The 12,725-nt window shown below is 37.2% G+C and overlaps 1 protein-coding gene across 1 annotated transcript in view; it reads right to left on the reverse strand.

Moving 5' to 3' along the window:
• The window catches only part of TRMT9B (tRNA methyltransferase 9B (putative)), a 118,416-nt gene that overhangs the window by 96,892 nt on the left and 8,799 nt on the right, over window positions 1–12,725 (reverse strand). Inside the window, exon 2 of the mRNA XM_039550738.1 lies at window positions 11,976–12,104. The gene's annotated coding sequence lies outside the window, so the exon portion shown is untranslated. The remainder of the gene's footprint in view (window positions 1–11,975; window positions 12,105–12,725) is intronic.

Consider the following 12,725-nt stretch of genomic DNA (forward strand, 5'->3'; position numbering starts at 1 on the left):
TGCAAAGGTGCATTTTTTGCCTCTGAAATCTTTGCACTGCCTTATCAACTAGGTATTGTGCTTTACTTCTTGTCCTAACAAGTCATGTTGCTGACGTACAGCAGTTTGTTCTATCACAAAAGGTGGTGAGGGGGGAAGTGCATCATAAATTATTTAGTAAATATATCTTGAGGTGAAAGGTACATACAGAATGCAAGATAAATACACATCTTAAAGGAATAATAAAAAGAAGTGTAACTTTTTGTCAACACCTTGCAGTATGTACTGTTTACAAGCATAATCGAATCCTAGCTGGGTCTTCAAAGACTGAGGTCATTCTCACAAACACAATTCCAGGAAGTCTGTTTGCACTACTCCTGAAAGCTGTGTAATGGAGATATTCTTCATGGTAAATATTACTTTTATTGCTCTGTAATGGCAGTATTTTTCAATGTTGTCCTAACCATTGCTAACACCATTTGATATCCTCTAGGTCTGAAAGCATTTAATACTATACAGTGCTGTATGAGAAACACCAAATAGCACCATGACCAGGAAGGACAACTGTCAAACATGTCACACTGCTATCCTTACATACTCATCTTACAGGGTGAATTCTGATTGTATTTATATTCAGTTGCTGTAAATTAGTTTCCTCTAATCAATATGAAAAGTTGAAGGTTTTTTATGACTTTTGTCTTTCCACAGAGCTTTGCCCAGGCAGCCACTGGTCCATTACTGAAATTATTCTACTGAAAGCACATTATCGTTAAATAAACATGAGCTGCCAGAAAGCGTGGATTTGCACAGAGGCTTTGGGAAACCTGTGAGTAGGCTTTATTGTATGTAAGACAGACTGCACAAAGAAACACCCTCAATGAGCCAAAACTTAAGATCTTAAAAGTTGCTACATTTAAACTAGCAAATGCTTTTTGAGAATCTAGATCTCTAGGATTTGTTAATATGAAAACCTTATTTGAGGGCTAGGTTAGCTATGATAACTATTTCATTCTGAAAAAAGTTTGTTTTATAAAGGATAGGTTCTTTCTACAAGCACAGAATACATATTTGTATTACTTAAAAAGACAGTAAACCAATTATGTTACCTTCCTCACTGAAACCAGGTTAGATGTACCGGAAGGTTCCTGTGAAACAGCAGAGAATACCTCAACATTGTAATTTGTCTTTTCATTCTCTTCCAGTTTACTGAAATGCTCCTGCATACATGTACCTATTTTCCATTTTTCTTTTCTTTCATGTACATTTTCAGCTTGTACATCTCTCTGTAATTGAGTCAGCTGGTTGCAAGCACATTAGTAAGTAATGTGACAGTGACGGACTCAGTTGCATTTTATAAGCCCCTGGAAAGCTGTGGAGTTTTCATGACCTAACACTCATCACAAACCCACACTTCTTTTCGCATTACTTTGCTAACCAGAACTTTTTGGATAGGATTCCAACTGGCAGAGTAAATTCACATTGCAAACATCACCCTGAAATTTGTGCTGCTAGTTTGCATGTAATATGTGCTGGAATAGACAGTATTTGTGTGGTGAAAACAGTTTACTCATTTGGCACAAAGAGATGTGATAATGCCATTCATCAGGAAAACATACAGATGGCAGTTGGATTGTTTATATTCTATATTCTCTCTCTCTCAAGTAAAGTTGTCTCGTTTGGTTTTCATAATGATTCATCTGATGCTGCCTGGTGGGCAACTCTAGTGCTAAAAGCCCTGTGGGGACAGAGAACACAGCCTGGCAGGCATTACAGGAGTTCTCTGATGTCCAAATTCACACTTTCAGCAAAAGCTAACACACTTCCAAATGCATTCTTGTCTATTCTAACTTCCTTTTCTGAGATCTCTCTGCCATCTTTCATCCTGTTGTCATATGGAAACATTTTATGCTTCTGTTTGAACATCAGTTCATAAACCTCTTTCAAAAGAAGCATCATTCTGAAGACATTTCTTGAATTCACTGTATCTAGTCTCTTGCTTTTTGTATGTTCAGTATGTGATCAGGAAAATCTGTAAGACTGACTGACAGACTGACAAATTCTACCTAACTAGTACTCACCAGATTTAGCCAGTCATCTTCAGCACTTCAAGCAATGTTCTGCCAGTGTAAGGTCTTCCTTCTCTCATTCTAAATACCTGAAGATTTGCATGAGTCTGAGAGAATTATTCAATGGTATTATGTCTCTCAACAAGTTTAAAGAGAAATCAAACCTGAAGTGGAAAAGTGATGTGATATAAACTGCACAAAAAGTAAGCATGATATAAAAAAAGAGTGAACATGCAAGCAAAATAACATTATGGGACACAATTTGCATTCTGAATGCTATCTTGTGGGGGAAAAAAGAGACTTTGAAAGATTAGTACATGTTAAAAAAACCTACCAAACCATACAAATAAATTACTCATTCAAGACGTTGCCTTCAGAAGCAGGTTATCATGACCTGCACTACTAGACTAAATGGGAGTAAAATTTCTTTACAAAAACCCATTTTTTTCTCCCAGTAAGTTCCAATTAGGACTTTTTTCTTCATGAAACAAAAACAGTAACAAAATTATTTTAATACACTGCCACACAACAACTAGATAATATACCTACCAACCATACCCACCACCACCCACTGTGTTTTTCAATGTCATATACACAAACACATTCGCTATGGTTATGCCAGAAACCGAGCTACAAAAATGGCTTGTCCATTACAGTACAGGGGATCCAAAACAAAAGCAGGAATAAAATTCAATTCTTCCAAGTCCCTGTTTTAACCACAACATCCCCTTTAGGCATTCCCTGTAGTAAAAAAAAAAAAAATTAATACATATTTTTATTTTCTTTTTAAAAATAATCTCTAACATAGGAGCAAAGACTGCTGAGTTTTGAAGTGCTTTCAGATTTATGCTTGCCTAAATGTGAACAGCAGTTACCCTATAAGTTTTAGAAATACTTGGCTAGACACCAAGCTCTGTACTTACATAAGGCCATATAATCACCTGACACTTGTAGCTGCCTCACTGATTTTCCAAGAATTTTAATCCTCTTTTCCTGAAACTATCCCTTTAGTGAGAAAATATGTTTATTCTATTACTTATATGCTTGCTTCACAGACAAACAGTTTCATTTATCAAATAGGATGATAATATTTTCCACTTTCAAACATCAGAAATCAAGAGATTTCTTTGTACAGCAAAGTACAAAGTGTCTTGTCACATACAAGAGCCCATTCCTAAACTCCCAGTCTGCTTCTACACATTTAAAAGCCCTTCTACAGAATAATGAAGCTTCCCAGCTCTTCCCTTCTGCCAAGCAGCCAGATCATGATGCCAGCAAGTAACGCACACAAGGTGGGTGTGCAACAATTAGTACACTGCACAAAGAGCAGACCAGAGGTAGCTGCTTGATGGTTGGAAGGAGATGTAGCTTGAACTTTTAATTACCAGAGGTTTTGGTTTTATAGACTGTTTAAACATATAAATAACTTATTCATTTTGCTTTAGTTTGTATTTTCTGTTAGCTATAAAATGTGGTGAGTAAAGTTCCTTGTCCCATTAAGCCAGTGGAAGTTTTGACTGCAGACTTCAAAGAAACCAAAATCTGTCTCTTTATTGTTTAAAATGTTTCAGACTAGTGACTATAAAACTGGAGCTATTCATTAACAACAATTTTGGTGTCTGGTTTTTTTTGCATGTGTAATTTACACTTACATTCTGTGTAATAATTACAGGTTCTAAAGTGACAACAGAATGTATTGAGAAGTGTGTGAACCACAAATTGCGGGAAGTCAGAACAATATTCCAGGGAACTACCTTCACTTTAGAAAGGATTATTGCATGCCTTTCTTACAACAGAATAACAGATTGGTTGAGACTTGACTGCTGGAGGTCTTTGGTCCACCTTCTGATCAAAGGAGACTGAACTAGAGCAAGTTCTTCAGGCTATATCCACTCACGTTTTTAGTATTTCCAAGGATGAAGACTCCACAAACTCTCTGGGTAACCTGTTCCAGAGCTTGACCACCTCCATGGTTAAAAATATCTTTCCTGGTTTTTATTTCAGTTTGTGCTCCTTGCCTCTTGTTCTGTTAATTCTTGGCAGTGGTGTCACCTTGAAGTTGTACATAAATTGGTGGAATATTTGGAAATGTCCACTGTTGCAAAACCACCAGCCCAACTCCACTTCTGTACAAAAGGTCACTCAAAACATCATTCACTGTCAATAACTAGTTTTTCAAAGCAAATTTTAATTCCCACCATACTCCTACACAAGCACTTCCTACTACTACTGCTGCAAGCATTTTTTCCCTAAAAAACATCTCTCATAACACTTCTATACTGTCTGAGGTTCCAGAAACCAGAAAGGGCTTGTCATACAAAAGGGGTAGAGGGTGGGTGATGAAATAAGCTGTGCCTAGAAAGTCAGAGAAAATTCTTAGAAAACAAGTATTACATCTGTGGCTGCATGATACATAAAGTAGGAGGAAAAGGAGGAGCCCATGAAATCAATGGCTGGGAAGAGCCACTCACAACTCTGCAGCAACTGCCATTGTGTGATTTCCAACACCTTCCTCCCTTAACATCAGCAAAGCAGCAAAAAGAAGGTACCACAGGCTGTACACTTGCTGTAGCTCCGGCACAGATAGAACAGAAAGTGACTGCTCCAAGCAGTCACTGGCATCTGCTTCCTTTGTCCACATCTAAAGACAGACCTCTGAGGAAATTTTTCTAGTGCAAAATGGACTGGCAGTTTGTGGCTATACGAGACATTTCACTGCCCTAGCACTTGTGCAGATACACCAGTTAAGAAAAGTGCAAAAGGCACAAAACAGTGCAAATGGACTTTATTGCTACCTTGTCCCATTCTGCTCTGACACAACACAACTGGAGGCCACCAAAGGATGTGTTAAAGAAACGTTCCTGTCTGACCATTCAGAAGCCACTGTGCCAGTTACTCCTACACCACCCAAGCTGGCACTGAGGTCCCTTTGCAGCTACACATGCCACTCTCACACAGTCAGATCAGGTTTCCCTATTGGCTCGACTCCAGGTTTCCCGTAGCAATCTCAGACGTCTGGATCCCTAAAATATTTTAATCATGGTGCAACAACAGAATAACAGCTCAAGCTAGTGCTGCCAAGAAGGGGCCCAAAACAAAGGAAAACCTGGGGGTTTATACCCTCACAGTGAAAGCACAGGAAGATCTGGGGGTCCTCAGCTCCTGCCGTATCTCTGAGTGTCCAGTCCCCTGGCTGGCACCACAGGTCCCCGCGTCCTTTGTTGTGCAAAGGTTGGTTCCAGTTCATGGCCTCTTGTCTCTGGCTCTCACCACCCAAAGCTGAACCCAGAGCTGGAACTTCAGCTGCTCGCCAAGCTACCAGCACTGAGTGTATTCCTCAAGAGCCAGAGTATGTAAGGCCAGGAGTCAGTCGCTTAAAAGCACGTACAACTGCAGGAATACTTCTCTGTGTGAGCATAAGGGAGCCCACATTCTTGCCCAACACCTGAAACATCCACCATCTCTAATATGATCAAAGCTTTGGTAGCCCAGAATCCAGATGCCTTCCATGGGGATTATGCAGATGAAGAATGGGAACTGTCCTGTGGGACTCGTGAAATTTAAACTGATGACAAACCAAAAGAAATTAAAGTTGCATTTATTTAGTAAAATTCCTACCTAATTGAAACAGTTATGCATAACAGAATGAAAGTAGTTTAAAAAATAATCTGTTGCTTCCTGTTACTAAAAAAGTTTATCCTTTTTGCTGTGTTCAATAACTGTACTGTTCCACTGAAAACCTCAATGCAAAATGTGGTTTTTAAAGCTTCACTGCCAAACTTTTCATACTAAATAATTACTTGAAAGGTCAGCAGAAATCTCTATTTTTGTCTTTTATCTTCACTTTCCTAAAAGTGCAGTTCTTTTGCATTCAAATGTATGTTGCTTCTGGGATGCATTATGTAAGACAGAAGTAACTAAAAATTGTTTACAATGTTCGACCATTAGTTTTGTGCAAATAAAGCTGACTTCAGTTTCTTGCTTGAAAGACTTTTTGACAAATAATGTAGTTATTAACTGCCAATTTTCTAGTGGGAAAATGAAACTATTTCAAACTATGATTTTTTTTTTTACTGTCTCATCTGAAACATTGTTCCCAACTAGTTTATTAAACACTGAATAAATGTATCTCCAACTCAGCATATTTACCAAGTTAAGCAAGAATTCAAAATTCCTTGCTTCTAAGGGCCAAACCTGCAGGAAAACATCTGCCTGGAGACATATGAATTTTCTTCTTCATCATGAGAAACACATTCTGGCCAGAGAATCAAGCTTGTACAGCACAACAGCACACCAAACCCTCCTAAAATTCACAGATGGTACCATCTTAAAACAGAAAACACTGAGAGTTGAATTTACATGAAATAAAGCACGTTATGTCAGTTGTTCCTAAAGAAATAAAAATCATTCCAATTTTACGGATGTGTATTTGTGTGTCTGTCTGTATCGTGACTGAGTGGGCAAAAAAAAAAAAAACCCAAAACGTTCATTCTATCTGAAATGAATGGAATATCTGGAATGAAAGAAAAAACAGAAATTGGATGCTGCCTTAGAAAACCAACTTCTTAATCTCATTCTGCACTAACACCTTCCATGATAACAGTGGAATTTTTAATGATAATTATCATCATGATTTTGCTTCAGTTTTATTTGCCCTTGAGCATCTTCACAGACTTTTTTGGTAGGGCCTGATCCTAACTCCAGGAGCCAAATAGTAGAACTGCAAGATAGTATCTCCACTGCAGGAGAAACAGCAGCGTCTTCTCAAAGCAGCTAAAGCAGGAATACAGGCAAGCACAGGTAATACTAATGACACTAACACTGATTGCTTTGGAGGGAAGCTCACACACTTTATAAAAGTTCGGAAGATCCTTTTCTTTTCTATAACCTCTAATATGCAGGCATGATCCTGACCAGAAGACCACCAAGGAGCAGTGACCCCCACAGAAGGGACGCAGGGCAGCTCCACCAGCCCCGTGGAGGCTGCATGCCCAGCCTGGCCTTCAAGCCCAAGTCGTGCAGTGCATCCCCTTGGCTGCAGGATAAACCCAACCAGCTCACTGCAACCAGCAGCTCCCGCTCCGTACCACTGACTCCACCTGCACGTCCTTCCCCTGATCTAAAAGTGCAGCATGCAGTTTTGAAGTGAACATCCCTCCTCTTACACAATACAAATTATGAATCAATGAATCAAGCTATTTACTTGTAAGAAATTTTTGAATGCAGAAAAGCACACTGCACGACTTTTACAACAGAAGTACAAAGAGGAGCAAAAGTAGTAATATATTTTTTTTTTAATTTAAAGCACTTATTACTCTCTTCATTTAAAGCCTTTTCTTTTTTTTCCAGAAGATGCTTAGAGAAGCTAATGAAAATACAAATTTTTAGAAAAATACTTAAATATTTAAATACGTAGATACTTTGTTCACAGGTACATATATATTTTTTCATGTATATATTTTATTTTACTATAATAATAATAACATGAGAATTGTAGGAATAAGCTATGCAGTAGAAGCAATAGTGGAATATAAGGTATAATCCAGTATTCCAAAAACCAAAATTTAAAAAAAAAAATCAAGTAACTCAAACTTCTAAGACAACAACATTGTACAAGCCCTTACTTCAAAACAACAATCATTCTATATAGGCATTGTAAATCACCTTAAAATTATAATTTTAAAGCAAGATTTCTTCATATATTCCATGGAGAAACTGTTATTTGCAGTAAGAATTGATAAAGGCATTACGTCTTTCTATTGAGATCTACAGAAAGGAGGTCATCATTGCAAAATGAAGCCATACCAAGACTGAAGACTTGTTTCAGATTTATTGGTGCATATTATCATTCACATGCTTCTGTTTGGGCCAGGAAACGAAGGATCAGAGGTTGCTTCCAGTTAACACTGTGCTCCCAAAAAGGCTGCGGACACAGGGAAAACTGAGCTATGGTATAATCTGAACACAACCTATATTTTTCTTTAAGTGATACCAGAAAGTAGGAAAGCAGCTACATCCATGACTTGACAACTTCACAGCATTGGCAAAGAGGTGATTTCCATGAAAAGAGGGACAGCTCAGTCCCATAAGTGTAAATATCCTCAGAGATATGCAGGATGCCTTTGAAAAATGTACCTTCCCTTTTGCTTCTTCCTTCCCAATAATTACTTAGTCTACCCAAACTTCCCTCTACAAACACCTGGTCTTTTTCTTACAATGTAAATCTTTTACAACGAGAAAGACATCTGGATAAAAAAGACTATAGGCTGATGCCTTTTTTGCTTCTCATTCTTGACAGGCAAGCTCTGCTATGCTGCAATTTATCAGCACACAGTTTACTCAGAAACTTTTCATTCTGATGTATTACTGTTTACTTTACCAGAACAATTTACTCAGCTACTATGTCTAAGATATGACCCAGCCCTACAATCAGTATCACCTGCTTTTAAGCCTGGAATCAATTACTGACCTAACTATTAATTTTGTTAATGGTGTTGCAGAACTCAAAAATTCTGGGAGATTGTTACCCCCAGGCATAGTCCTGTAAACACCAGAGTCTTCCACTAACCGTTTTTATTAAGGCGATCCAGGTACCAAGAAAAAGAACCACTGAGAACATTTTCTTTAATAAATCACAGAATCATTCAGGTTGGAAAAGACCTCTCAGATCATCAAGTCCAACCTTTGACTGATCACCACCTTGTCAGCTATATCATGGCACTAAGTGCCACATCCAGTCATTTGTTGAACATTTCCAGGGATGGTGATTTCACTGCCTCCCTTCACTGCCTTTTGGGTTTAAAAACCCAAATGTTTAAAAACAATAAAGAAAAACATGTTGCACCTTCTATTTCTACAAGTAATAATAAATATTTTCATCTAGTCTACATAGTTAATTTTTGGGTTCAATTTATGGCCAGGAACTGAGGTGTTAAATCAGTACCAGCAGGAGGATGAAATATTACAGGAGCCATGAAACTTGACACAGTGAGCCATACATCAAATCTCCACAGCTGAGACCCCCGGGACACAAACCAAGTACTTTGTAACAAGAAGGCTCTATGGTGTGTCACAAAGAAAAATGAGGGCAACAGCTTGTCAAGTTTTCAGCTCTTCAGTGAAGGGCAAGCATGAACTGGGAGTAAGGCAGGGCTCTCAGGTGATCTACCAATACCATCATAGCCAAACACAAATGTAAAACAGATTCAGCATGTCAGCAAAACCATCAAAAACAGCAGGATAAGCTGTTCACTTAAAACACTGTGATTTTTTTTTGACTACAGGTAGAAATATGAAGATAAATAAAGCATGTGATTTTAAAAATACTCTCATATGCATGGGCTTATCACAGTCTTTCAGCTCTTGTGAAACCCTTCCTGGACAATCAGAAGTTGAGGGACGCAAATCATTAAAAAAGATCCCTAAAATGTAATAGTTAAATACAGTATGACAAGGACAGAACACATCACAAAGAATCTATTTGGGATGGGCTACTTACCACAGAGCCTCCTGCGAAAAAGTGTGATCAGCCCAGACTCAGTATGACTGAAACTTGCTACAACTGCATGGACAAATTATGTTCAATATATGTTGGAGTTAAAAAAAAAGTTGCATTGCATTTTCAGGAATGGAAAAAAATAAATGAAGTCTTCTTTTGTCTCCACATAGGGTATTTGTGGACAACAGTCAAAGACCAGATACTCAATTATCTTCTTTTATAAACATGGTGAAGGAGAAAGGGAGGGGGGAGAAAGACTGAAACACAATGTTATTTACACAATCATGCTGAAATGAAGCATTTGAGTGTGCACTTCTGTCCTGCATGATCTTGTGCTCCATTGAAAATCATTGGTCTAATGGAGACTAGTGGTCTCCCAATTCAATCCTGTCATATGGTGTCTTCGGCAGAAGTAAAATAAACGTGTACATTTCCTGTAGCATGTTTGTAGGAAAGGTTGAAGAGATTGTGGCTGTGATATCTCAGCCTACAGCACACAGTGTGCTGCTGGGTGATGCTACTAATGTTCAAGAACCAAATAGGACATAAGTTACAGTAGTAAGTACAAGCCAAAGGAGAAAAAGAATATTGAATAGTCAGAATAAATAGTAACATTCATTTTGCTGCTAAAAGATAAACTATTGCCAATAAGGTGATTTCATTAGATGTCTTCTGCCACCATGATTAAATTTAAAGTAATTGCTTTTTTTCAGCTCATGTTCTTCACATAACACTGTATTTAGTAAACAGTACTAGTCATAGAGTTTTGAAGAAAAATCATGTATTTCCTATTCTCATTGGCACAAAATATTTTCCCAGTGCTCTAAAACCTCTGGAGGAAGGACACCCATTAGACAAGGAAAAAGTGGATATACATGCAAAAATTCTATAGAATTCTATGAGTGAGAAATATCTACAAAAAGGAGCAGTTGCTCCTCTGATCCCAAAGAGTTAACCTAAGAAGAATAAGTAAACACAAATTTTGTAACTTTAACAACTCCTCCAGAATTTTAAGACTGTTAATGATTTTATCATTATCTAAATTTATTTAGATTTAGATATTAGATTTATCTAATACTAGCAGCAGTCCAATCCAGTAATAACAAATAAGGGATTTTTCCCTTAACTTACCACTATAAGTAAGCTGCCAGGTATTTTCTGTTTTCTACATGCATTTCTTAAAATGTATTTTAATTGACTAAAACTCTGAATTTAATTCTGCACTTATTATTGGCCACCCAGAAATGAAAGTTTTTTTTCAAGAGGCTAGATATCAAGCATAATAAGCTTTTTTCCTTCCTTCTACTTTGGTTGAAAGATTTGGTTTTACAATACAGGCATACTTTTAATGCAAAGATGATGCAAACACTGTAATTTCCCCCCTTTTTTTTTTTTACTTGTATAAGAATGAAGAGCAATAACTATTATAAATTCAAAGAGACTGCTCCTATTTGGCAAACTGTATTCAAAACCAAATTCTCTCAATATAATTTATCTCAGAGGATGATCATAAAGAGATGCAGCTTGATAGCAAGGAATATATTAGAGAATATGTATATTTTATTAGGGAATATACTAGAAAATACTAGAGAGTATATAAACAGATACCAACATAACTTGTTCTTTAAATACCAAGTCAGAATATAGAACACATGTCCAAATCATTACTTTTTCTTTTGCTATATATTATTTTTAAAACAGTCAGCCTGTACTTTTTCTGTAGTGTGAATACATAAGAACTCAGAAAAAATTTATAAGATTTGCAACATAACTGTTAGCCAACAACTTTCAGCTGAAGGAAAACATACTGATAAACATTAAAAATGCTGACTTACTTGCTTTTTGCACACTTTCTTAGTGAGCAATTTTTATTTAAAAAAAAACCTTCTTTAATTGAAGTCTTTTTAGCACTTTCTTTGCTATTATTTTGGGTTTTGTTCATTATTCAGTTACACTCCTGCACTAAGAGCTCCTGCACTTTTTCTCTTTAAATTTAGTAATTCATGCTGTAAGTGCATTGCTCTTTGAATAATTACAATTTATATTAATAGGAGCACTTATTCCAGTGAATATTTAGCTATTCTATAAATCTGCAGATTATATGCAACTCTCCTACGAAGCAACAACGGCTGAAGGAAAGAGTCTGATCAGTCTGAAGGAAAGACAAATATTACTCATGTCATATCTGGAGCTAAGCTACTTTTTAAAACTGGAATAATTCAAAGTGAGACCTTCTTGATCACATTTTTAAGTTTGTTGCCTTGCACACGTAGAAACATTCAGCTATACTTCAGAATGTACAACCACATATCATCACATATGGGAAAAGAAAAAATACGATGAACATGAAAACAGGGAAATGAGTGACTCCACTTACTAGTGTTTCCAGGATAGTCAGTTCCACAGTTCCAAAGTATAATTGCCAGACTTACCAAACCCCAGAAATGCAGCAGCATTACTGCAATTCCTTAGAAACTTAAATCAGGCCACAACACAGATAACACGTTGTGCTTAAAATTCACAGCTTAGAGTCCTCTTAACTGTAGGATCCAATTACCATTCTGTTAAAAAAAAAAAAGAGGAGCAGGGCTTGCAGTATTCTGTTAAATCACAGCCAGGATAACAGAAGGAAATGAGAAAACAAGCGCCTCCTATACAGCAACCAATTGTTGCTGTGTTTCCCCATTAAACAAAAAAGATTCACATCAACACAGGGCAGAAAAGTGATCCTACCCAGCAAGAGAGAGGGCTATTGAAAACAAAGACGATCCTGCCCTATTCCTGTTAAAAGTCATGCCACAATGAAGCAAATTCTGTTGTCCATAGGAACAGAAATGATATGCAAGAATTATCCCAAGGAAATGGGCATTTAACAGGGAGTGACGGATCCTCATCTCTAATTCATGCTCCCAAGACAATTTCAACTCATGCAGTCACTCTTTAAGACATATTACTTAAGGGAGGTGATGGGTTTGAACACTCAGATGGAAACAAACTGCATCTTCCAACTCTTGTATCAATAATCTAACAGAGAAATTGTTAAATAAAAGGGTATTCCATCTCTTCATCCTTCATGTTCAAAGCAAGCAACTAAAACAGATTAAGAATCTCACAATGTGAACCTGTGCCTGGTGTGGCCTGAGTACACTGACAAAACAGCGCCCTTGAACTTTTCAGCTGAG

This window comes from Corvus cornix, chromosome 4 (assembly GCF_000738735.6).
Source record: "Corvus cornix cornix isolate S_Up_H32 chromosome 4, ASM73873v5, whole genome shotgun sequence".
Classification (NCBI taxonomy): domain Eukaryota; kingdom Metazoa; phylum Chordata; class Aves; order Passeriformes; family Corvidae; genus Corvus; species Corvus cornix.